General features: G+C 41.1%; 1 long non-coding RNA gene across 1 annotated transcript; it reads left to right on the top strand.

The window, feature by feature from the left end:
- Positions 1 to 4315: 4315 nt before the first annotated feature.
- Positions 4316 to 5830, top strand: LOC106586492 (uncharacterized). Its single transcript, XR_006761807.1, has 3 exons — positions 4316 to 4388; positions 4472 to 4585; positions 5402 to 5830. It is a non-coding gene; the product is annotated as an uncharacterized lncRNA (long non-coding RNA).
- Positions 5831 to 24988: the final 19158 nt, after the last annotated feature.

Below are 24988 nucleotides of genomic sequence, written 5' to 3'. Positions count from 1 at the left end.
ACAGCACAGTCATTTGTTAGGCAGCACAAAAGGGTTTACATCAGCAAGAGCAGGACAGGCCGGGGCTCATGATTGGGAACGCCTATCCATTGCAGTGTGTAATGCAGTGTAACCTAGTTTTATATACACCATCCCAGCAACACAAAAACTCGCAAGGAAGTACATTTTCCTCTAAATATAACTTTGCCCTGTGCTTCTCCTTGCATGCTATTTGTATAGCTTAGGCCTATAGTATATTTGTTGCCTTGGGAAAGTATTCAGACCCCTTGACTTTTTCCACATTTTGTTAAGTTAAAGCCTTATTTTAAAATGTATTAAATATTTGTTATCAATCTACACACAATACCCCATAATGACAAAGCAAAAACAAGTTGAATTGTTTTTTTGCTAATTTCTTAAAAATTAACATTTCACATTTACATACGTATTCAGACCATTTACTTTGTTAAAGCACCTTTGGCAGCGATTATAACATCGAGTCTTCTTGGGTATGACGCCACAAGCTTGGCACACCTGTATTTGGGAAGTTTCTCCCATTCTTCTCTGCAGATCCTCTCTAGCTCTGTCAGGTTGGATGCGGAGCATTGCTGCACAGCTATTTTCAGGTCTCTCCAGAGATGCTTGATCGGGTACAAGTCCGGGCTCTGGCTGGGCCAATCAAGGACATTCAGAGACTTGTCCCGAAGCCACTCTTGTGTTGTCTTGTCTGTGTGCTAAGGGTCGCTGTCCTGTTGCACAGTGAACCTTCAAACTAGTCTGAGGTCCTGGGTGCTCTAGAGCAGGTTATCATCAAGGATCTCTCTGTTCTTTGCCTCGATCCTGACTAGTCTCCCAGTCCCTGCCGCTGAAAAACATCCACACAGCATGTTGCTGCCATGATGTGAGGTTTCCTCCAGACATCATGCTTGGCATTAGTTTCATCAGACCAGAGAATCTTGTTTCTCGTGGTCTGAGAGTCTTTGGATGCCTTTTGGCAAACTCCAAGTGGGCTGTCATGTGCCTTTTACTGAGGAATGGCTTCCATATGGCTACTCTACCATAAAGGCCTGATTGGTGGAGTGCTGCAGAGATGGTTGTCCTTCTGGAAGGTTCTCCCATCTCCAAAGAGGAACTCTAGAGCTCTGTCAGAGAGACTGTCAGGTCTTGGTCACCTCCCTGACCAAGGCCCTTCTCCCCGAATTGTTTAGTTTGGCCAGCCGGCCAGCACTAGGAAGAGTCTTAGTGGTTCCAAACATCTTCCATTTAAGAATGATGGAGGCCACTGTGTTTTTGGCGATCTTCAATGCTGCAGAATTCTTTTGCTACCCTTCCTCAGAAATGTGCCTCAACAAAATCCTGTCTCGGAGCTCTACGGACAATTCCTTTGACCTTAAGGCTTGGTTTTTCCTCTGACATGCTCTATCAACTGTGGGACCTTATATAGACAGGTGTGAGCCTTTCCAAATCATGTCCAATCAATTGAATTTACCACAGATCGACTCCAATCAAGTTGGTGAAGCATCTCAAGGATGATCAATAGAAACAGGATGCACCTGAGCTCGATTTCGAGTCTCCTGGCAAAGGGTCTGAATACTGTTTTGTTTTTGAGGTTTTATAAAATTAACAGAATTTCCCAAATACTGTTTTCGCATTGTCATTATGGGGTATTGGGTGTACATTGCTGAGGAATTTTTTTCTAATCCATTTTAGAATGTCTGTAACGTAACAAAATGTGGAAAAAGTCAAGGGGTCTGAATATTTTCCAAAGACAAAGTAGTATAGGCTAGGGATAATTTTATTAAGACCACACTAGGTGCAGTTGATATTGCGCGCCCAGCAGAGAATCAGTGATGAGGGTATCATCGGGCACACATTGAGATAATATAATAAACAACTAATTCTCAAACCCTGAGCAATTTGGCATTTAATTGATTACAAAATTCCTGACCCTCCGCTGGACTAATTAAAAAAATACTAAACCCACCCCATGACAAATGTTTTTACATGGTAGATACAGTGTACTTACAGTGTTTGGGTAGTTCCAATAAGCTCAATAGGCTACTATATGGATTAATAGCCTGTATGTGTTTCACAGGGTGAGCCGTGTGTGATGGGCCAGAAACAGATCTATATGAAACGCAGACCAGGAAACTATTGCTTGCTGGGAAAAGACTACGCCAAAGTCCTCTCTGCTGAGTCATGTATCTGTCGGGCCCACGACTTTGAGTGGTAATTATAGTGTACTAGTATAATAACTCACATTTGCAGTAAAATAGAACATGTGAAAACATGTATTTTTATCACAAATCTAAACATGAGTAGATCATCAGAAGTTTCATTGTCCATAAAACATTTTGTATGATGCTTTGTGTATGTTGTCCCATTTAAGCCAATTTTTAATTTTATACACTATTTCAGGATCCGATTCATTTGTTTCATTTTCGGTGTCAGCGCTCCAATTATCAGATATTTTTAGGGATAATTTGCTCCTAACGTCTGCTTAGCTTGTTTTGCGATATTTATTATAACGTAGAGAAGATGAGGGGTGTAAATAGGACTGTAGTTTTTTTTTTATCTTCAAAAGGAAGGGAAGAGAAAAGCAATGATACATTTGTAAATGCCAGCAGTGTCAGGTCAGACTGTATGAGTTGTAATTAGAATCCATCAGTCTCCATTGATAGCTGTTTTTAATTATTTTGGACTGAAATTATTATATGATACATTTCACAAACTTCCTGACCACATGGCATGTCTCTCTCTCTCTCTCTCTCTCTCTCTCTCTCTCTCTCTCTCTACAGCTGGTGATAGAGACAGTGAAAGGCAAAAATAAAAAAACAATCTCTTTGAGAAACTTCAATGTTCAGAGTGAAAAGCAATACAACTTTTAATTGACTTTGAAGTGTACACAATGTCAAGGTCTGAAATGTTTACTGATTGCGTATTGCGTAAGAGGGTGACAATGCACCGGCCTGTTGTTCTGTTGTGCTGTGAACAAAAGGTCCAGGGGTTGATTCCAAAGTGGGACAGTGACTAGACTGAAAACAGAGGTTATATACTGAACAAAAATATAAACGCAACATGCAACAATTTCAAAGATTTTACTGAGATACAGTTCATATGAGGAAATCAGTCCATTGAAATAAATTCATTAGAGCCCTAATCTCTGGATTTCACATGACTGGGAGTACAGATATACATCTGTTGGTCAAAGATACTTAAAAAAAAATGGGCATCACAATGGGCCTCAGGATCTCATCACTGTATTTATTTTATTGTTCACATCACAAGGTGCATCTGTGTAATTATCATGCGGTTTATTTCAACTTCTTGATATGCCACACCTGTCAGATGGATGGATTATCTTGGAAAATGAGAAATGCTCACCAACAGGGATGTAAACAACTTTGTGCACAACATTTGAGCGAAATAATTGTTTGTGTCTATGGACATTTTCTGGGATCTTTTATTTCAGCTCATGAAACATGGGACCAACACTTTACATGTTGTGTTTATGTTTTGTTCATTGTATATGCATAGATATAACACTTGATATATTATATTAATAATAAGTGAGGAGAGATTAGTAATAATATGTAACTTAAACAACCTAGGAGTCTGCACAACTATAATGTACTAAGCTGGACACCATACATATTGTTTGACTTAATGGAAAGAAATTGAATCAATGCATTACCAAAGCTGTGATTCAGTGGTGCTGTAATGTCCTTAACTGGACACTGTACCCTCATTGGACTCACTCGGTCCCTTATAACTATTATCCCAACCAACCATAACACCATAACTTCACTTGATAGCCTGTCAATAAATTGGGGGAGGTTCCTAATCACACTGAGGCCAGACCAGGCCATAGTGAGTCCTAGAGGGAGCTCAGGCTTTGTTGCTTCCTGTTAGTTCTGGCTAGGTAATTACTTGATAAATCATTGACAGCGTCATTATTATAATGGGAACTTGCCTAACCTGCTTTGCCCCAGATGTAAATCCCTTTGTAATTGGGAGGTAGCTAACGTCAGCCGATGGAAGTCAGCCATCCCTGACCTGGCTGCCTGTGTTGACATGGAGTTCCCCAGGGCTCAGTCTTCCTACCTCTGCTGATCTGGAGCATTTGTCAACCGCAGCCCAATCAATATATAATAATTATGTGTTGCAATGCAAAAAATATCTATTATATGTATTGTGCTGAGGGATAGGAAAGAGAAGCTGTAACATATAACACAGTAATATTGTATGTCCTTTGGCTCAAAATCATATCAAATTGTATTTATCCCATGCTTTGTAAACAGCAGGTGTAGACTAACAGTGAAATGCTTACTTACAGGCTCTTTCCAAGTAACGATAACTTGGCTATATACACCGGGTACAAGTACCAAGTTGACGTGCAGATGTATGAGGTAATTGAGGTCGATATGTACATATACAGTAGGTAGAGGTAAAGTGTTGATATTGATCACATTCTGTATGTGATTTGTTATAGTGATTATGGCTATGAACGGCGTAGAGAAGGGAACTGTCTACCAGCGTTCTGGTTCAACCCAGCTGTTGTATCGAGGAGCTGCAGCCAAGGACAGAAGTACCTCATCAGCACAGGGTGAGTTGCAGATAGAGACTCTATTTTGTAGCGTTTCTATGTTGTCTATTCTAATTGAAGGCAACCCTTCTGTATATTTCTGCTCAATGAAAGGTAAAATATTTTTCCATTTCATTTTGTAAAGCATTATGTTAGTCATAATATAGTCCATGTTAAAAAGCCTAAATAGGTATCACACATTTCAAAAGAGAAGTACAAAAAAACATTACATCTTACAGTGGCTACAGTATCTCTCTGTATAGGTTGGCCAATGCTTCGTCATCTTCCCACTGTAATGAAACACTGTCAGGGTGTCACACCCTCTGGCACGGCTCCTAGTGTGAATAGTGATATTGGCTATTTAGGCCTGAGTCATTCATCAGACAGTAGATCTATACTGAGTGACATAGTGTACTACTGAGAGCTACAAAGCACAGTCAGGAGTCCTAGGACACAGATTAGGACGCCTCAGGATGGTGTAGGTCTGAGGAGAACGGTACATCCTTCATTTATGCATTCGCTTTGTTTTGTCTAGCAGTTAGTAACCATTTTCGAGGTTTTGTCAATGTTTACCGACAACTACTGTATGTCTTGTGTCAGACATTAACTTTCAGGGTTAAACGTAATGTTTTGTTAAGTAGTTACTAAGCATTTTTATGTTTAGTCAAAGAATAGAAAGTCTTGTTCACACTTCCACAATCACTTTGAAGTTAAAAATAACATTTTTGAACGTGACCAATACCTTAGCCTTGTTAACTAGTAGTGCCATGTAGCCATAACCTCAGTAAACCATACTGAACATGTACTAACTAATTCATATGGTATCTTCTTATTAAGGTACCAAAAAGTGGTGTCCCACAACTGCAGGGAGTCAAGGACATGTACACACCCAGGAAGCAGATGTGTCCCAACAGGGCTCCAAAAGGCCTTTCTCTCTCCACCAGAGAGGGCAAGCTTACCGCCGACCTGCACACCAACGTCACCTTCCTTTTGCATCTGGATGAGGTAGGGCTGAGCCAAAAGCCAAAATGTCTCCTTTTTGGGCCTGTAGGAGCCCAAATGGACACCTTTGTATACATTACTGTTATGAGTTGCATTGATTTTTACCTTAAGCCATGGAATGTAAAACAATGTGCTTTGTATTGTTCTGCATGGTTGTAAAAGTAGTACTAGCATGTGGTGTAAAACTCACTCACTAGGCCTGTTACTGAGTGAAATATGGATGTGTTTCCCATGTTCGGCATGTATGTTTCTCCAGGCATACGCCTGAAACGATTTCAATGTTATGTCATCCCATATACACCAACTCCTGAAAGATTGCAACACGCCATCACCTACACACAGCTACAGGCCCCAAGCCCGGAGCTGAGAGACAGAGTAAGAGATAAAGACCTTAGAGAGAGATGCACCCCTGGAGACCCTGTTATAGAGTGATAGACTCAGAGTAGCCTCCTTCTAGGGCCAGGGCCTTGCCTCGCTCCCCTCACTCCCTAGACACTGTTCAACCACCTCACATTAAATTCAGGTGGAATAAGTGTGGTAGCGCTCTGCTCGGTGCGGTGGTGCTTTCCCCCTGCACTGCAGATAAGAAGTAAGTGTCTCTCCCACGAGGTCTCTCCTGGGCCCAGCTGTCATATTACCGTGTGATGAGCTGAGGAAATGAAGATGCATTTATTTCATTAAGAGAGGCATCCTCTGATAAGAGAGACACATGCCATGTGGTCAAAAAGTTTGTGAAATGTATCTTACAATAATTTCAGTCCCAAAATAATTCTAAACAACTATCACAGGAGACTAATGGAGGTGAAGACTCTTCATGGCGTTGGGTCTCATGCATTCGGAAAATCCTTCGGTCCCATTGAATTCAGACTTTAATTTATATTCATGAAGCCCGAGATGGCAGTATTTCTTGGGGAGAGCAAATGGCCCTAAATATTTGATGTGTTCACAAAACGAAAATAAAGGAGAGAGGGAGGTTGAAGAAAGTTTGATGTTTTAAGAGAGGGATGGGATCTGTAGTGTCACACGTCAAGTTTTCATTATCACAAAGTGACCGTATAGCATGTCATGTGTACACCAACCAGATTTACTGTACATTAGCTACCTTATAGATGTCATGTGTACACCAACCAGATTTACTGTACATTAGCTACCTTATAGATGTCATGTGTACACCAACCAGATTTACTGTGCTTTAGCTGCCTTGTAGTATGTAATGTGTACGCCAACCAGAATCAATAGAATAGTCCCAAAAGTGCAAATCAGTCCATCTAGCTCTCCAGGCAGGCTCAATCAAACACTCAAAGCATTTTAAAGAAAGCAAAAACTATTTGAACCCAGGTATGACACACCATCAGCACGACAGCACTGACATCACACCATTTATACCATCCTTTGTGTGTTGACATTCACCTGAACAAGAGTACATTACACTGTCCTACTGTGTCTGGACCTGAACTAACAAAAAAAAAAAACGAATTGTCAACCAGCACTGCTGTCCATACCATGATGCTTACCCTATTATGCATTTTGGATTTTGAGGCCCTCTGAGTCACACACGGAGCCACGGACACAAAGCGTGACATTTAGCCAGTAGGCCATCATAAGTCTCATGCAGATTAGCTAGCGATCCCAGGGCACCTCGATAGAGAACTAGAAGTGTCCAGAGAGTGTGAACAACGGATACCAACAAAAGCCTGAATGACATCGACGCCACCGAAGACCTAAGTGCTATTCCGAGTGCCATTTTGGCAAAGGCTTGTGGGCCATTACAGTTCCACACAGTAGCTATTACTATAATCCCTTTTCTTCCATTTTATTCTGCCTTTCTTTATTCGGCTTATTCATAGTTTTACATTTTCTGGGTATAATGGCGTGAAATATACCCCCAGTAGCCTTCCCCCATACACAGCCAACCCTCCCGTGTTTTCACACTCTGCTGCGCTTGAAAAGAAGCAAAACAGATAGCGAATAAGGAGCGAGAGAGCGAGACAGAGAGAGACCGAGAGAGAGAGAGTGCGTGCGAGAGAGAAATCGTTTTTGCCTTTTGTTATTGTTGTGTTTGTTTCGGGACTGGAGCCCTGTTGTGCTAATGCATTGTTGCAAATAAAGATCCCAATTGCATTGCGTTACAATGTGCTGCAGGGAGACTGGGAGTTAGTTGTGCTTGCTCGCAGGGTACGGGCGGGATAAGTGGGAGGATTTGGTCGCAGTGGCAGCTGGAGCCACTGACAACTGCTGCAGATACTGTAGATGCAGAGCAGGGAGTGTCTAACACACACATTAGCTCTCTCTCACACACACACAGAGAGAGAGACACACACACACACATCTCATTAGCAGTAACAGGCAAACACGGTGGGGCAGAATATGATGCAATCCCAATTTTTTTTATAAAGATGAACTTTACCTTTCTTTCTTTTTCTTTCTGTTTTTCTTTATTTATTTATTCATCTGTAGTCCTTACTTGCTTTCCAGGGTGACTCAATGAGAACCAACATCCAACTGGATTTCAGAGATGGCATTGAGGTCTCCTACTCCAACCTGTGCTGGATCGAAGAGGGTATCAGACACATTTTTAAGACGGCTGAGATGTTCCGTGTCTCTGCCTTGGCGGAGAACACCCTGGGGTTTGATACTAACACCTTGTACGTCACCTCTATACATTCATCTAATTTGTCAGGGATATTCAATTCCCGCCATCGAGGAATGAAATACTTCTGGTTGTAGTTTGTACTGTACCTTGTAGATAATTGGTCAGTTCATGTTACGTCGGCCATTGATTGGCCAGAGTGGTCGCTAACCTGGTGCCCCTGGTCTGTATCAGTCCGTAATTGGAGGGAAAGGATGGAAAACAACAGTGCTGTGGTTCTCATGGATCATAATTGAATATCTCTGCCTCATATTTCTCTGTAAATAATCAACTTACTAAGTATACAACAGTGTACAGTGGAGCCAGTTATAGGCAATGTACCAGAATGCTCTGTACATAGTTCAGAACATTAATGCTCTCTTGCACTTTTCATCTTGTAATCAAATCAAATTTTATTTGTCACATACACGTGTTTAGCAGAATAGAATAGAATAAGATACAGTAGAATAGAATACAGTATATACACTACCATTCAACGTTTGGGGTCACTTAGAAATGTCCTTGTTTTAGAAAGTAAAATAACATCAAGTTGATCAGAAATACAGTGTAGACATTGTTAATGTTGTAAATTACTATTGTAGCTAGAATATCTACAAAGGCGTACAGAGGCCCATTATCAGCAACCATCACTTCGGTGTTCCAATGGCACGTTGTGTTTATCATTTAAAAGGCTAATTGATCATTAGAAAACCCTTTTACAATTATGTTAGCACAGCTGGAAACTATTGTTCTGATTAAAGAAGCAATAAAACTGGCCTTCTTTAGACTAGTTGAGAATCTGGAGCATCAGCATTTGTGGGTTCGATTACAGGCTCAAAATGTCCAGAAACAAAGACTTTCTTCTGAAACTCGCCAGTCTATTCTTGTTCTGAGAAATGAAGGCTATTCCATGCGAGAAATTGCCAAGAAACTGAAGATCTCGTACAAAGCTGTGTACTACTCCCTTCACAGAATAGCGCAAACTGGCTCTAACCAGAATAGAAAGAGGAGTGGGAGGCCCTGATGCACAACTGAGCAAGAGAACAAGTACATTAGAGTGTCTAGTTTGAGAAACAGACGCATCACAAGTCTTCAACTGGCAGCTTCATTAAATAGTATAAAAATAAAAGATTAAGATGGGCAAAAGAACACTGACACTGGACAGAAGAACTCTGCCTAGAATGCCAGCATCCCGGAGTCGCCTCTTCACTGTTGACATTGAGACTGGTGTTTTGCGGGACAATAGTCATTTACAACATTAACAATGTCTATAGTGTATTTCTGATCAATTTGATGTTATTTTAATAGTAAAAAAAATAAATGCTTTCTTTCAAAAACAAGGACATTTCTAAGTCAACCCAAACTTTTGAACGGTAGTGTACAATATGAGATGAATAATGCAAAATATGTAAACTAGTGTTCCATTATTAACCCTTGTGTTGTCTTAACATTCTGTATACTCCCTTTGTCCTAAGGGTAAAAAATGATCCGCCTTCACTGAACAACTAATATAATGCAGCTTAACCTCTCTAGGGTAGGGGGCAGTATTTGCACGGCCGGATAAAAAATGTACCCGATTTAATCTGGTTATTACTACTGCCCAGAAACTAGAATATGCATATAATTGTTTGATTTGGATGGAAAACACCCTAAAGTTTCTAAAAGTGTTTGAATGGTGTCGGTGAGTATAACAGAACTCATATGGCAGGCAAAAACCTGAGAAGATTCCAAACAGGAAGTGCCCTCTCTGACCATTTCTTGGGCTTCTACACTCTCTTTATTGAAAACTGAGGATCTCTGCTGTAACGTGACACTTCCTACGGCTCCCATAGGCTCTCAGAGGGCGCCAGAACGTTGAATGATGACTTTGCAGGCCATGGCTGAAAAACAGTAGCGCATTTGGTAAGTGGTCGATCAGAGAACAATGAGACGGGGGCGCGCATGCACGTGAAGAGTCCATTTTAGATTTTTAGTCTTTGAACGAAAACAGGGTTTCCCGGTCGGAATATTATCGCTTTTTTACGCGAAAAATCGCATGAAAATTGATTTTAAACAGCGGTTGACATGCTTCGAAGTACGGTAATGGAATATTTCGATTTTCTTTGTCACGAAACGCGCCGGGCACGTCACCCTTCGGGTAGTGTCTTGAATGCACGAACAAAACAGAGGATATTTGAACATAACTATGGATTATTTTGAACCAAACCAACATTTGTTATTGAAGTAGAAGTCCTGGGAGTGCATTCTGACGAAGAACAGCAAAGGTAATCCAATTTTTCTTATACTAAATCTGAGTTTGGTGAGTGCCAAACTTGGTCGGTGTCAAAATAGCTAGCCCGTGATGGCGAGCTATCTACTCAGAATATTGCAAAATGTGCTTTTGCCGAAAAGCTATTTTAAAATCGGACATAGCGATTGCATAAAGGAGTTCTGTATCTATAATTCTTAACCTCTCTGGGGCAGGCGGGACGAATTCGTCCCACCTACGTAACAGCCAGTTGAATCCTGTGGCGCGATTTTCAAAACCTTTGAAATGCTATTACTTCAATTTCTCAAACATATGACTATTTTACAGCCATTTAAAGACAAGACTCTCGTTAATCTAACCACACTGTCCGATTTCAAAAAGGCTTTACAACGAAAGCAAAACATTAGATTATGTCAGCAGAGTACCAAGCCAGAAATAATCAGACACCCATTTTCCAAGCTAGCATATAATGTCACAAAAACCCAGAAGACAGCTAAATGCAGCACTAACCTTTGATGATCTTCATCAGATGACAACCCTAGGACATTATGTTATACAATATATGCATGTTTTGTTCAATCAAGTTCATATTTATATCAAAAACCAGCTTTTTACATTAGCATGTGACGTTCAGAACTAGCATACCCCCCGCAAACTTCCGGCGAATTCACTAACAATTTACTAAATTACTCACGATAAACGTTCACAAAAAGCATAACAATTATTTTAAGAATTATAGATACAGAACTCCTCTATGCACTCGATATGTCCGATTTTAAAATAGCTTTTTGGTGAAAGCACATTTTGCAATATTCTAAGTATATAGCCCAGGCATCACGGGCTCGCTATTTAGACACCCGGCAAGTTTAGCACTCACCATTATCATATTTACTATTATAAAAATTTCATTACCTTTTGTTGTCTTCGTCAGAATGCACACCCAGGACGTCTACTTCAATAACAAATGTTGGTTTGGTCCAAAATAATCCATCGTTATATCCGAATAGCGGCGTTTTGTTAGTGCGTCCCAGACACTATCCGAAATAGTAAAGAAGTGTCGCGCTTGGCGCAATTCGTGACAAAAAATTCTAAGTATTCAATTGCCGTACGTCGAAGCATGTCAACCGCTGTTTAAAATCAATTTTTATGCCTTTTTCTCGTAGAAAAGCGATAAAATTCCGACAGGGAATCTCCTTTTCGGCAAACAGCAAAGGAAAAGAAAATCCAAAGGCGGGGGCGGTCGGGGCACGCGCATAAGCCATAGTGTCTCTTGATGGCCACTTGAGAAAGGCGATAAAGTGTTTCAGCCTGGGGCTGGGATGACGACATTCAACTTTTTCCCGGGTCTGAGACCCTATGGAAGACGTGGGAAGTGTCACGTTAGAGCAGAGATCCTTAGTCTTAAATGATAGAGATGGCAAAGAGTCCAGAAACACTGCTCAGACAGGCCACTTCCTGCAAAGGAATCTTCTCAGGTTTTGGCCTGCCATAGGAGTTCTGTTATACTCACAGACACCATTCAAACAGTTTTAGAAAATTTAGGGTGTTTTCTATCCATAGGCAATAAGTATATGCATATTCTAGTTACTGAGCAGGAGTGGTAACCAGATTAAATCAGGTACGTTTTTTATCCAGCCGTGTAAATGCTGCCCCCTATCCCCAACAGGTTAATTGAATTTTAAACCCCAAATCTATTTTGCATGAAGAAACAACATATCATTCATCATGAATATCTTGGTTTTCCCTCTTCACAAAGCAGAAATACTGCATTAAATCAGTGGACACCACTCGTTTTTATTTCAACACACCTGTCATAATTGTTTTCTTTACTAAAGTAGAGGTTTATTATTAAAGGTATTGCATAGGTGTAAACATACATTTTTTAGCAAGATATAGCACTTGTATAGCCTAAGGAAGTAGCAGAAATGTGCTGAAAGTTGTTTTGAATGCATTTTTTTTAAGGGAAAAACAATTGAACTTTTTTGGCAACATATTGATATATTCTTACATACTGTGCAATGAGGAATTCAGAAACAAAATACTAGTATTCTCCCATTTTTTGAAACATTGCCCCCACCGACAAGGTATATAAACAACAACAATAATAGACACAAAACAAAAATGTGAAGAACTTAAATCAATCATCTCTAATTAGCACGTTGGACAGTATGCAAATGTGTTTGCATGGACTTTGCAGATGTATTTCTCACATGTGCAGCACATAGTAGTCCTTCTTTGGGGGACAGAATTGGCATCTCCTCCTCTTGCCTGCCCCAGCTGCAGCCTCAGGTGGATCAGGACAAGATTCAGCCCCCTGAACAGCTTTCACAAGCGCTGCAGGGGCTGCTGTGCAGGGGAGGCACTCTCTGCTTTGAATGTGTGGGGTTACAATAGCCTTTGCCAGCTGCCCCAGGAACACCCTCCTCTTGTTCCGCTTATCAGGCATCCAGGTAGGGTTGTTCCATATCATGAAGTCATTATATGAGGACACATCAATGATGTTATGGAAGATGACCAGTGGCCAGCGGGCAGTCATCCTCCTGCAGCTGTAAGTTCCAATCACCTTGTCCAGGTTGTCCACACCTCCTTTGTTCTGGTTGTAGTCCAGGATGATGGCTGGCTTCCTGTCCTCATGATCGCTGATCCCAGCTGTTTTGTGCAGTGTGCTCAGGAGGACCAGATTCTTGTTCCACTTTGGGAGGGAAGAAACTACACTGGTGGTGGGGGTGAAGGCAAACTTTGATGAAAAGGCCTCTCTCCCCCTTGTTGTGAGGAGTGCAGTGGGGAGCTCAGGCTTGTTCTTTTTAACCTCTTGGCGTTCCCCTAGGATAGGGGGCGCTAAAGCGATTTTTGAAAAAGATTAGTGCCCATTTTAAACGGCCTCCTACTCGAACTCAGAAGCTAGGATATGCATATAATTAATACTTGTGGATAGAAAACACCCTAAAGTTTCTAAAACTGTTTGAATGGTGTCTGTGAGTATAACAGAACTCATATGGCAGTCAAAACCCCGAGACAGATCGAAACAGGAAGTGGAATTCTGAATTGCAAACTCAACTTCATCACGTTGCCTATTAATCACACCGTGGGCTATGGTTCATTGAGCACTTCCTATTGCTTCCACTAGATGTCCCCAGTCATTACAAAGTGGTTTGAGTCTCCTACTGTGAAAACTGAATGAATGAGACGCTGTTGAAATTGGTCACATGAGGAGGGCCATCACCATTATGACGCCGGCGGCCCTGGCTACCCTCCCCTTTCGAAACGTTTTGAAACACAATGCAATCGTCCCCCTCGAATCTTATTGGCTCTCTTGTTGAAAAACGCCCTGAAGATTTATGTTATACAACGTTTGACATGTTTGAACGAACCTAAATGGGAAAAAAATGCATTTTCTCGAAATGGCTGTCCCGTGGCCGCCGGAGCATTTGGATAAGCCTTCAGACGCGCTAACAAGAACAAGCTCTTGGAACATAAAGGAGTAATTTTTTCGAACGAAAATACATTTGTTGTGGACCTGGGAATCCTGGAAGTGCTTTCTGATGAAGACAACCAAAGGTAAGGGATTATTGACAATAGTATACAAGACTAGATGTGATATGCGATTGTTCCAAGATGGCGCTGACCTGTAACGTTAGCCTATTTTTCAGAGTATCGCATCCCCTTTCATCGCAAAGTATGATTACCCAGTAAAGTTAATTTTAAATCTGGCATTACAGGTGCTTTCAAGAGATATTCATCTATAAATCTTAGAATGACAATATTACATTTTAAAAATGTTTTCGAATAGTAATTTAGTAAATTGTAGCTCTGTTTCATCGGATGCATTTGAGGGGAAAATACTTAGTCAACGTTACGCACCGATGTAAAATGCTGTTTTTTATATATAAATATGAACTTTATCGAACAAAAGAATGCATGTATTGTGTAACATGATGTCCTAGGTGTGTCATTTGATGAAGATTGTCAAAGGTTAGTGCTGCATTTAGCTGTTTTTTGGTTATTTGTGATACATGTGGTTGGTCGGAAAATGGCTATGTGGCTACTTTTACGATATACTCCTCTAACATAATCTAATGTTTTGCTTTTGCTGTAAAGCCTTTTTGAAATCGGACAACGTGGTTCGATTCAGGAGAGGTGTATCTATAAAAAGATATAATTTGAAAAAAATATTAATAAATTATTAAATTTTGTTATGCTAATGGCGATATGATTTTTCGCTGGATGTCCGTCCCGAGGCCGCACAGGGGTTAACTGTACCAACCATGGTGATCTTCCTCTTCAGAAGCTACTGGCTAAGATCATTAGAGGTGAAGAAATTGTTTCACGTGACATTGTGCCCCCTCAGTCCATCTGTCACATCAAGCACAACCCGCATCCCCTGGTTCTTCTCTGGGCCTCCACTGGTCGGATTCCCTGTGTAGACTTGTATCTTCCAAGCATAGCTGGATTGTGCATCACAGGCCACCCATATCTTGATGCCATACTTTGCTTGCTTGCTGGGCATATACTGCCGGAAAGGACAGCAACCTTTTGACAAAAGAGATTACTATCAGTAATTAGTATCAGTGTCACAGAAAACAAAATCAAATCAAACTTTATTTGTCACATGCGGCGAATACAACAAGTGTAGACTTTACCGTGAAATGCTAACTTACAAGCCCTTAACCTGTTAGGGCTAGGGGGCAGTATTGACACGGCTGGATAAAAAACGTACCCGATTTAATCTGGTTACTACTCCTGCCCAGAAACTAGAATATGCATATAATTAGTGGCTTTGGATAGAAAACACCCTAATGTTTCTAAAACTGTTTGAATGGTGTCTGTGAGTGTAACAGAACTCAAATGGCAGGTCAAAACCTGAGAAGATTCTGTACAGGAAGTACCCTGTCTGACCATTTCTTGAACTTCTTTGCCATCTCTATTCATTACAAAGGATCTCTGCTATAACGTGACACTTCCCACGGCTCACATGAACTCTCAGAAGGTGGCAAAAAGCTGAATCGTGGCTTTGCAGGCTCTGGCTGAAAAAAAGTTGCGCATTTGGGTAGTGGCTGGTTACAGTACTGTGAGACTCAGGCTCGTGCCCGCGTCGACCGAAAGCTTTGTTTTCTTTCCTCTGTTTAGCTAAATGGACATTCCCGGTCGGAATATTATCGCTTTTTTACGAGAAAAATGGCATAAAAATGGATTTTAAACAGCGGTTGACATGCTTCGAAGTACGGTAATGGAATATTTAGATTTTTTTTGTCACGAATTGCGCCATGCGCACGACCCTGATTTACCATTTCGGATAGTTTCTGGAACGCACGAACAAAACGCCGCTATTCGGATATAACGATGGATTATTTTGGACCAAACCAACATTTGTTATTGAAGTAGCAGTCCTGGGAGTGCATTCTGACGAGGACAACAAAAGGTAATCAAACTTTTGTAATAGTAAATCTGATTTTGGTGAAGGCTAAACTTGCCGGGTGTCTAAATAGCTAGCCCGTGATGGCTGGGCTATGTACTTAGAATATTGCAAAATGTGCTTTCACCAAAAGCTATTTTAAAATCGGACATATCGAGTGCATAGAGGAGTTCTGTATCTATAATTCTTTAAATAATTGTTATGCTTTTTGTGAACATTTATCGTGAGTAATTTAGTAAATTTTTTGTAAATTCACCGGAAGATTGCTAATTCTGAACGTCACATGCTAATGTAAAAAGCTGGTTTTTGATATCAATATGAACTTGATTGAACAAAACATGCATGTATTGTATAACATAATGTCCTAGGGTTGTCATCTGATGAAGATCATCAAAGGTTAGTGCTGCATTTAGCTGTGGTTTGGGTTTTTGTGACATTATATGCTAGCTTGAAAAATGGGTGTCTGATTATTTCTGGCTGGGTACTCTGCTGACATAATCTAATGTTTTGCTTTCGTTGTAAAGCCTTTTTGAAATCGGACAGTGTGGTTAGATTAACGAGAGTCTTGTCTTTAAATAGCTGTAAAATAGTCATATGTTTGAGAAATTGAAGTAATAGCATTTCTAAGGTATTTGAAAATCGCGCCACTGGATTAGACTGGCTGTTGCGTAGGTGGGACGAATTCATCCCGCCTAGCCCAGAGAGGTTAAACCTGTTAGGGACAGATGTTCCGCTAGCGGAACGCCTCACCAATATCCAATGGTATAGAGTGGGGCGAATTAAAAATACCTCAAAAATGCAAAAACTTCCATTTTTCAAACATATGACTATTTTACACCATTTTAAAGACAAGACTCTCCTTTATCTAACCACATTGTCCGATTTCAAAAAGGCTTTACAACGAAAGCAAAACATTAGATTATGTCAGGAGAGTACCCAGCCAGAAATAATCACACACCCATTTTTCAAGCTAGCATATATGTCACAAAAACCAAAACCACAACTAAATGCCGCACTAACCTTTGATGATCTTCATCAGATGACACTCCTAAGACATTATGTTATACAATACATGCATGTTTTGTTCAATCAAGTTCATATTTATATCAAAAACCAGCTTTTTACATTAGCATGTTTTGTTCAGAACTAGCATACCCACCAAAAACTTCCGGTGAATTTACTAAATTACTCACGATAAACGTTGACAAAAAACATAAATTATTTTAAGAATTATAGATACAGAACTCCTTTATGCAATCGCGGTGTCCGATTTTTAAAATAGCTTTTCGGTGAAAGCACATTTTGCAATATTCTGAGTAGATAGCCCAGCCATCATGGCTAGCTATTTTGACACCCACCAAGTTTGGCCCTCAACAAACTCAGATTTACTATAAGAAAAATTTGATTACCTTTGCTGTTCTTCATCAGAATGCACTCCCAGGACTTCTACTTCAACAACCAATGTTGTTTTGGTTCCAAATAATCCATAGTTATATCCAAATAGCTCCGTTTTGTTTGTGCGTTCAAGTCACTATCCGAAGGGTGACGCGCCGGCACGTTTCGTGACAAAGAAAATCTAAATATTCCATTACCGTACTTCGAAGCATGTCAAACGCTGTTTAAAATAAATTTTTATGCGATTTTTCTCGTAAAATAGCGATAATATTCCAACCGGGAGACGTTGTATCCGTTCAAACACTGAAAGTAAAACATGGAGTCGTCACATGCACGCGCACGCCAGTGCCATTGTTCTCAGAAGTACCACTCTCCAAAACCCCTGCTGTTTTTCGCCCAGAGACTGCAGAGATCTCATTCAAAATTCTGGCGCCTTCTGAGAGCCAATGAAAGCCTTAGAAAATGTCACGTTACAGCAGAGATCCTGTATTTTCGATAAAGAGGCTATAGAAGGACAAGAAATGGTCAGACAGGGCACTTCCTATATAGAATCTTCTCAGGTTTTGGCCTGCCATATGAGTTCTGTTATACTCACAGACACCATTCAAACAGTTTTAGAAACTTTAGGGTGTTTTCTATCCAGATCTACTAATTATATGCATATTCTAATTTCTGGGCAGGAGTAATAACCAGATTAAATCGGGTACGTTTTTTTATCCGGCCATGAAAATACTGCCCCCTATCCCTAACAGGTTAACCAACAGTGCAGTTCAAGAGGAAGAAATTATAAAAAATATAAGAAAATAAGTATCCTAAGGTAAAAATAAACAATAAAAAGTAACACAATAAGAATAACAATAAAGAGGCTATATACAGGGGGTACCGGTAAGAGTCAGTGTGCGGGGGCACAGGCTAGTTGAGGTTATCTGTACATGTAGGTGGGGGCGAAGTGACTATGCATATGTAACAAACAAACAGCGAATAGCAAATAGCAGCAGTGTACAACAGGGAGGGGGGGTCAATGTAAATTGTCCAGTGGCGATTTTATGAATTGTTCAGCAGTCTTATGGCTTGGGGGTAGAAGCTGTTGATGAGCCTTTTGGTCCTAGACTTGGCGCTCTGGTACCGCTTGCCGTGCACTAGCAGAGAAAACAGTCTATAACTTGGGTGACTGGAGGTTCTGACAATTTTATGGGCTTTCCTCTGACACGCCTATTATATAGGTCCTGGATGGCAGGAAGCGTTGCCCCAGTGATGTACTGGGCCATTCGCACTACACTCTGTAGCGCCATACGGTCAGATGCCGAGCAGTTGCCATACCAGGAGGTGATGCAACTGGTCAGGATGCTTTGGACCATGGTAGTTCGTTGGTGATACGGACACCAAGGAACTTGAAACTGTCGACCTCCTCCACTACAGCCCAATCAATGTTAATGGGGGCCTGTTCGGCCCGCGTTTTCCTGTAGTCCACAGTCAGCTCCTTAGTCTTGTTCACATTGAGGGAGAGGTTGTTGTCCTGGCACCACACAGCCAGTTATCTGATCTCCTCCCTATAGGCCATCTCATTGTTGTCGATGATCAGGCCTACCACTGTTGTGTCATCGGCAAACGTAATGATGTGTTGGAGTCGTGTTTGGCCACGCAATCGTGGATGAACAGGGAATACAGGAGGGGACTAAGTACACACCCCTGAGGGGCCCCAGTGTTAAGGATCAGCGTGGCAGATGTGTTGTTGTCTACTCTTACCACCCAGGGGCGGCCCGTTAGGAAGTCCAGGATCCAGTTGCAGAGGCAGGTGTTAGCTTAGAGATGAGCTTCGTGGGCACTATGGTGTTGAACGCTGAGCTGTAGTTAATGAACAACATTCTCACGTAGGTTTTCCTTTTATCCAGGTGAGAAAGGGCAGTGTTTTAGTGCGAATGAGATTGTGTCATCTGTGGATCTGTTTGGGTGGTATGTGACTTGGAGTGGGTCTAGGGTGTCTGGGAGGATATTGTTAATAAAAAATAAGTTACACAAAATGCAAAAAAACTAACAAAATAGCACAATGGGTTGGGAGAATGTAAATCAATCACATAAATCAATGATATTGCAGCAATACGTAATAAAATTAACATTGAAAATCACTTGCATTACAGATATGAAAATAAAAATGTACTTCTGAATGGAACCAGTTGCTCATCCACTGTTTCTTCTGGCCCAGGGCTGTAGAGGTATGGCAGACGCTCCATCCACTTCTCTCAGATCTCTCTTATGGCCGACAGTTTGTCTCTCACACTTCTTGCAGGTCTTGACTCACGGTTATCAAATCGTAGCATTCTTGAGAAAGTGTGAAAGACTTTCAGTGGCATAGTGGCACGGAACATCACCCTTGATCTCTCTGCATCCCAGAGACTACATGTAGCCTCACCTCGGGACCTATACACACCCTCTAAGATTAGCAGCTCTATGTAGGCACGCAGGTCAATCTCATCCATCCTTTTCCAGTTTATGGAAACCTTCCAATTTTATCCTGTCCAGATTTTTTCAATTGCTGTTGTGATGAACATGTAGAATGTTGAGGCGATGTCCTGGGCATGGACAACTGCATGTCTTGTGGGCCCTGGGGTCATCCTTATGACATTTTGTGCTGCCATCCTGCCCTGGTTGTCAAATGGTGACAAGGACCATGTTATTTTGCTGTTCTTTGACAAAAATGTCTCTCTTTCAGCTTGGGGGATTTCTTCATCTGAAGATGATGCATCGTTCTCTGGGTTGTATTCTTCCCCATCTACTTCTTCAGATACCTCCTCCTCTTCTAAATCATTGTTCTCTTGTTCCTCCTGGACATCTGAAAAAATCAGATCTATGACCTGTTGGGCACTGAAACGTGCACTCATGGCTTCAGCAAAGAGAGGACTGGGGGGACTATCATCTGCAGCACCTTTATAGCCTCTGACTGCATTCCCCATGAGTAAACAATGCTTTTAGGAAATGTTTATGTTGTCTGAAATTGTTTTGATTTTGTCTGAACTTTAGTAGTGTATGTGGTTAGTTCAATCAGTAGCACACAATCTCAATTTGTGTGTGTGTGTGTGTGTGTGTGTGTGTGTGTGTGTGTGTGTGTGTGTGTGTGTGTGTGTCTTTGTGATGTGTAAATTATTTTATAACTGCCGGGTCAAAAGCTACCCTAAGACAATCTTTGTACCCTGGTGGTGTACAGCTTTTATGGAAATATGAACAAAGGCGATATTTCACTTTTTCTAATGTTGGGGTCACTCTACGAAAAGTCATCAAATTTCAAGTTAAACATAGCGGTGGGTCATTTTTTACCCTTAAGACCACACATAGGTTATAGTGGCCAGTGATTTCAACTCTATGTATATAGGGCAGCAGCTTCTAATGTGCTAGTGATGGCTATTTAACATTCTGATGGCCTTGAGATAGAAGCAATATTTTTCAGTCTCTCGGTCCCAGCTTTGATGCACCTGTACTGACCTCGCCTTCTGGATGATAGCGGGGTGAACAGGCAGTGGCTCGGGTGGTTGTTGTTCTTGATGATCTTTTTGGCCTTCCTGTGACATCGGGTGTTGTAGGTGTCCTGGAGGGCAGGTAGTTTGACCCCGGTGATGCATTGGGCAGACCGCACCACCCTCTGGAATGTCCTGTGGTAGCGGGTGGTGCAGTTGCCCGACAGCCCGTCAGTGATGTGTACGCCGAGTAACTTGAAGCTTTCCACCTTCTCCATTGCAGTCCCATCGATGTGGATAGGGGGGTGCTTCCTCTGCTGTTTCCTGGCACCACACTCCCAGGGCCCTCACCTCCTCCCTATAGGTAATCAGGCCTACTACTGTTGTGTGAACAAGCCAGCCAAATGTCAAGTAAATAATAAATACAAATATAACACGCTTATGTCTAAAAGGATTATCCAGCTCCTTGCGGTGCAGTGTTTGAATTGGCCCCTTGTCTCTGGATTTGAACAGGGAGGCTTTGTCAATTAGTGAAAGTTCCATTTAAATGTTGTCTCTGGTCACCACGACACTTTCAATCAGTGTACTTTGATATTTTTTATGTGATATATTCTGCTGGTGTTTTTTTATCCATGGTTTAGTACATTTTGAGGTCAGGAGTCCAGGTGATGCTTTTAGCACGATGCCGCCACAGATTTCCAATTTGAATATTTTTTACAACAGACACAGTTAGTTAAGGGAGCCTGTCCAAATGACTTACATCACGCACATCCGCATAGACACAGACTTAAAAGAGACACACATATACACACACTTTCTCTCTCTGTCACACATATCACACACATCAAACACACACACACACACACACACACACACACTGCATGTGTTTGAAAGCTAGGATAAGGATAAAGATTAGTCTCAGTTAAAAAGGATAAGAGTTAACAGAAGCCCAGGCGGATATGTACACGACAGAACGCCGAGTCACACCACTGTCAGCCGGAGATTTACTGTTAAAATACCATGTTATATCTCTCCGCTATAGGAACCTTCACCACTTAGATCACGGTAATGCCACGTACACCCACATCAGCTCCCATTACAGTCTCAGCATGGCAGACCACAGTATTACTCATAAGGCATCACGTCAAAAACATGATAAAGCGTGTTTTAAGTCTAGAATAAATCTTGTTCTTCAACTAAATTCCATCAAAACTATAAAACATTATGACAGTTATAATTGTTGAGTAAGATTTCATTCACCTTCCCTTTTCAGCTAAAGTAGTCTTACTGAGAAGACGATCCAACATATTACCCCAGTGATAATGATAAGTGATACTGGCAAGCTCAGTGTGAGAGATATTCTTTTCTCTAATTCTTCATTTAAGAAGGTTTCTATTTCTTTTTCCCAAGCACCTGTAAAATTAATATGTCGATGTGCCAGTGCTTTTCATATTTAAACAAAAAATTATCTAAAAATAACATGTCGATGTGCGAGTGCTTTTCATATTGTGAAGTAGGTAGTCTGAAACAATATCCATATAATTACAATCATATACTGAGTGAATCATCCACTACTGAGTCTGAATCATCCACTACTGAGTCTGAATCATCCAAAACTGAATCTGAATCATCCTCTGTGTTTGTATCAGGTTCTGTGGAACATGTCCAGCTGCTGGCTCCGTTTGTGGCCATCAAGAACAAGGAAGTAAATCTAACAGCAGTGGTCTGGCCCATCCACTCTAGGACCCTCACCTACTTCTGGTGACTGGGGAACAGCAGTGAAGTAAATTGGACTTAAAACACTTGGTGTACAGAGAAGATGGCCTAGAACTGAGCCCTGTGGGACTCCAGGACTCCGGTAGTGCGACCACATGGTGCAGACACAGGTCCTCTTTTGATGTTGTGTATAGTATACAGTTTACTGTATGTGGATTACCAACTGTACAACATAAGTAAAGGTAAACTGACACTATTCAAAAGGGGTCTTCCCCTACAATGCCATATACTGTACATGTACTGCAGTTGTGGCTGGTGTCACTGTAACTAAATCGGAGGACAGGCTTATTGTAATGGCTAGCACAGTGTCAATGGAACCGCATTGAACACATCAAAGACCTGGTTTTCATTTCAGTTCCATTCAATTTCAGCCATTATTATAAGCTGTTTTCCCTTCAGTAGCCTCCACTGATGTATATATGGGTTATACATGATTTTTATGGTATTACATACAATGACCTCTTCTTTGATCGAAGGCGGCTATGATAGAGGTGGAGCAGTCTCTGATTTTGTATTTTCTTCAAACATCTTATTAGTATGTCACAAGTTATTACCTTAGCTGCATTGGTTCTAGGTCTTATGGGGAGGATGTTTTTTGTAGGGTTTTACTCAAGTCAGAATTTCGACAACTCTAACTACTCAAGTCAGAAGTTATAACTACCCTTAGTGAGAAGTTCAAGGAAAAGTTGTTACCATCTGAAACGGATTTCTTTCATGTTCTGGGGTTTTAGCTAAAGGTTTTAGGTGAAGGGATTATGACCGGATCAAAGTGTGATCATCAATTTTGTCCATGTTCCCTCTTCCTCCAGCCGGTGATCAGCTTAGACGGGAGCATCTTGTATACCTTCACCAACGAGGGAATGAACACTGTTACGGTCCAAGTGTCTTCAGCCAACACCATACTGCAAGACACCAAGACGATAGCAGTCCAAGGATCAGTTCTCTCTCTCTCTCAATGATTCTTCCTAATGTAATGCTAATTAACACATATAGCAGCCATCTCACTTGGTATGCAACGTTTGAGGGTACTTTTCATTTGAGTATGTCAGGATATATGAGAAGAGGACATTTCTCCAATTATCTAAGAAAGCACGTGTGCGAGCAATCATCTCCACTTGTCAAACCATGAGCACACGCATACGCATACGCACACACTCACACACACCAACATCTCTGTCAGCTTTCCCACCCATCAGAAGGCAATTAGAGGAAGGAAACAACCAGAATGAATGACAGTGTGGAATGAGGAGGATATCTTGAGAATATTGCACATAGATCAGGAGTTTAACCTCTATGGGCTAGGTGGGACGCTTGCCTACTCAACAGCCAGTTGAATCCTGTGGCGCGTTATTGAAATCCTTAGATATGCTATTACTTCAATTTTTCAAAAATATGACTATTTTACACCATTTTAAAGATAAGACTCGTTAATCTAACCACACTGTCCGATTTCAAAAAGGCTTTACAACGAAAGCAAAACATTAGATTATGTCAGCAGACTACCCAGCCAGAAATAATCAGACACCCATTTTTCAAGCTAGCATATAATGTCACATAAACCCAAACCACAGCTAAATGTAGCACTAACCTTTGATGATCTTCATCAGATGACAACCCTAGGACATTATGTTATACAATACATGCATGTTTTGTTCAATCAAGTTCATATTTATATCAAAAACCAGCTTTTTACATTAGCATGTGACTAGCATGTGACTAGCATTCCCACCGAACCCTGCCGGTGAATTTACTAAATTACTCACGATAAACGTTCACAAAAAGCATAACAATTATTTTAAGAATTATAGATACAGAACTCCTTTATGCACTCGATATGTCCGATTTTAAAATAGCTTTTCGGTGAAAGCACATTTTGCAATATTCTCAGTAGATAGCCCGGCATCACAGGGCTAGCTATTTAGACACCCAGCAGGTTTAGCACTCATCAAAGTCAGATTTACTATAAGAAAAATGTTATTACCTTTGTTGTCTTCGTCAGAATGCACTCCCAGGACTGCTACTTCAATAATAAATGTTGGTTTGGTCCAAAATAATCCATCGTTATATCCAAACAGCGGCGTTTTGTTCGTGCGTTCTAGACACTATCCTAAAGGCTAAATAAGGGTGACGAGCATGGCGCAATTCGTGACAAAAGAATTCTAAATATTCCATTACCGTACTTCGAAGCATGTCAACCGCTGTTTAAAATCAATTTTTATGCCATTTTTCTCATAAAAAAGCGATAATATTCCGACCGGGAATCTGTGTTTAGATAAACAGACAAAGGAAAAGAAACCATTCAGTCGAAGCGGGCACGCGCCTAAGCCCATAGTACTCTGAGTGGCCACTTGCCAAAAGCGATAAAGTGTTTCAGCCAGAGCCTGCCTCGATATCGTTCAACGTTTTCCCGGGCTCTGAGACCCTATGGAAGACGTAGGAAGTGTCACGTTATTGCACAGATCCTGAGTCTTCAATAAAAAGAGCCAAGTTGAAACACTACTTCTCAGACAGG

Source organism: Salmo salar, chromosome ssa02, assembly GCF_905237065.1.
Source record: "Salmo salar chromosome ssa02, Ssal_v3.1, whole genome shotgun sequence".
Lineage (NCBI taxonomy): Eukaryota > Metazoa > Chordata > Actinopteri > Salmoniformes > Salmonidae > Salmo > Salmo salar.
The sequence above is the reverse complement of the archived record's forward strand: the minus strand, read 5'-3'. Positions and strand labels throughout refer to the sequence as shown.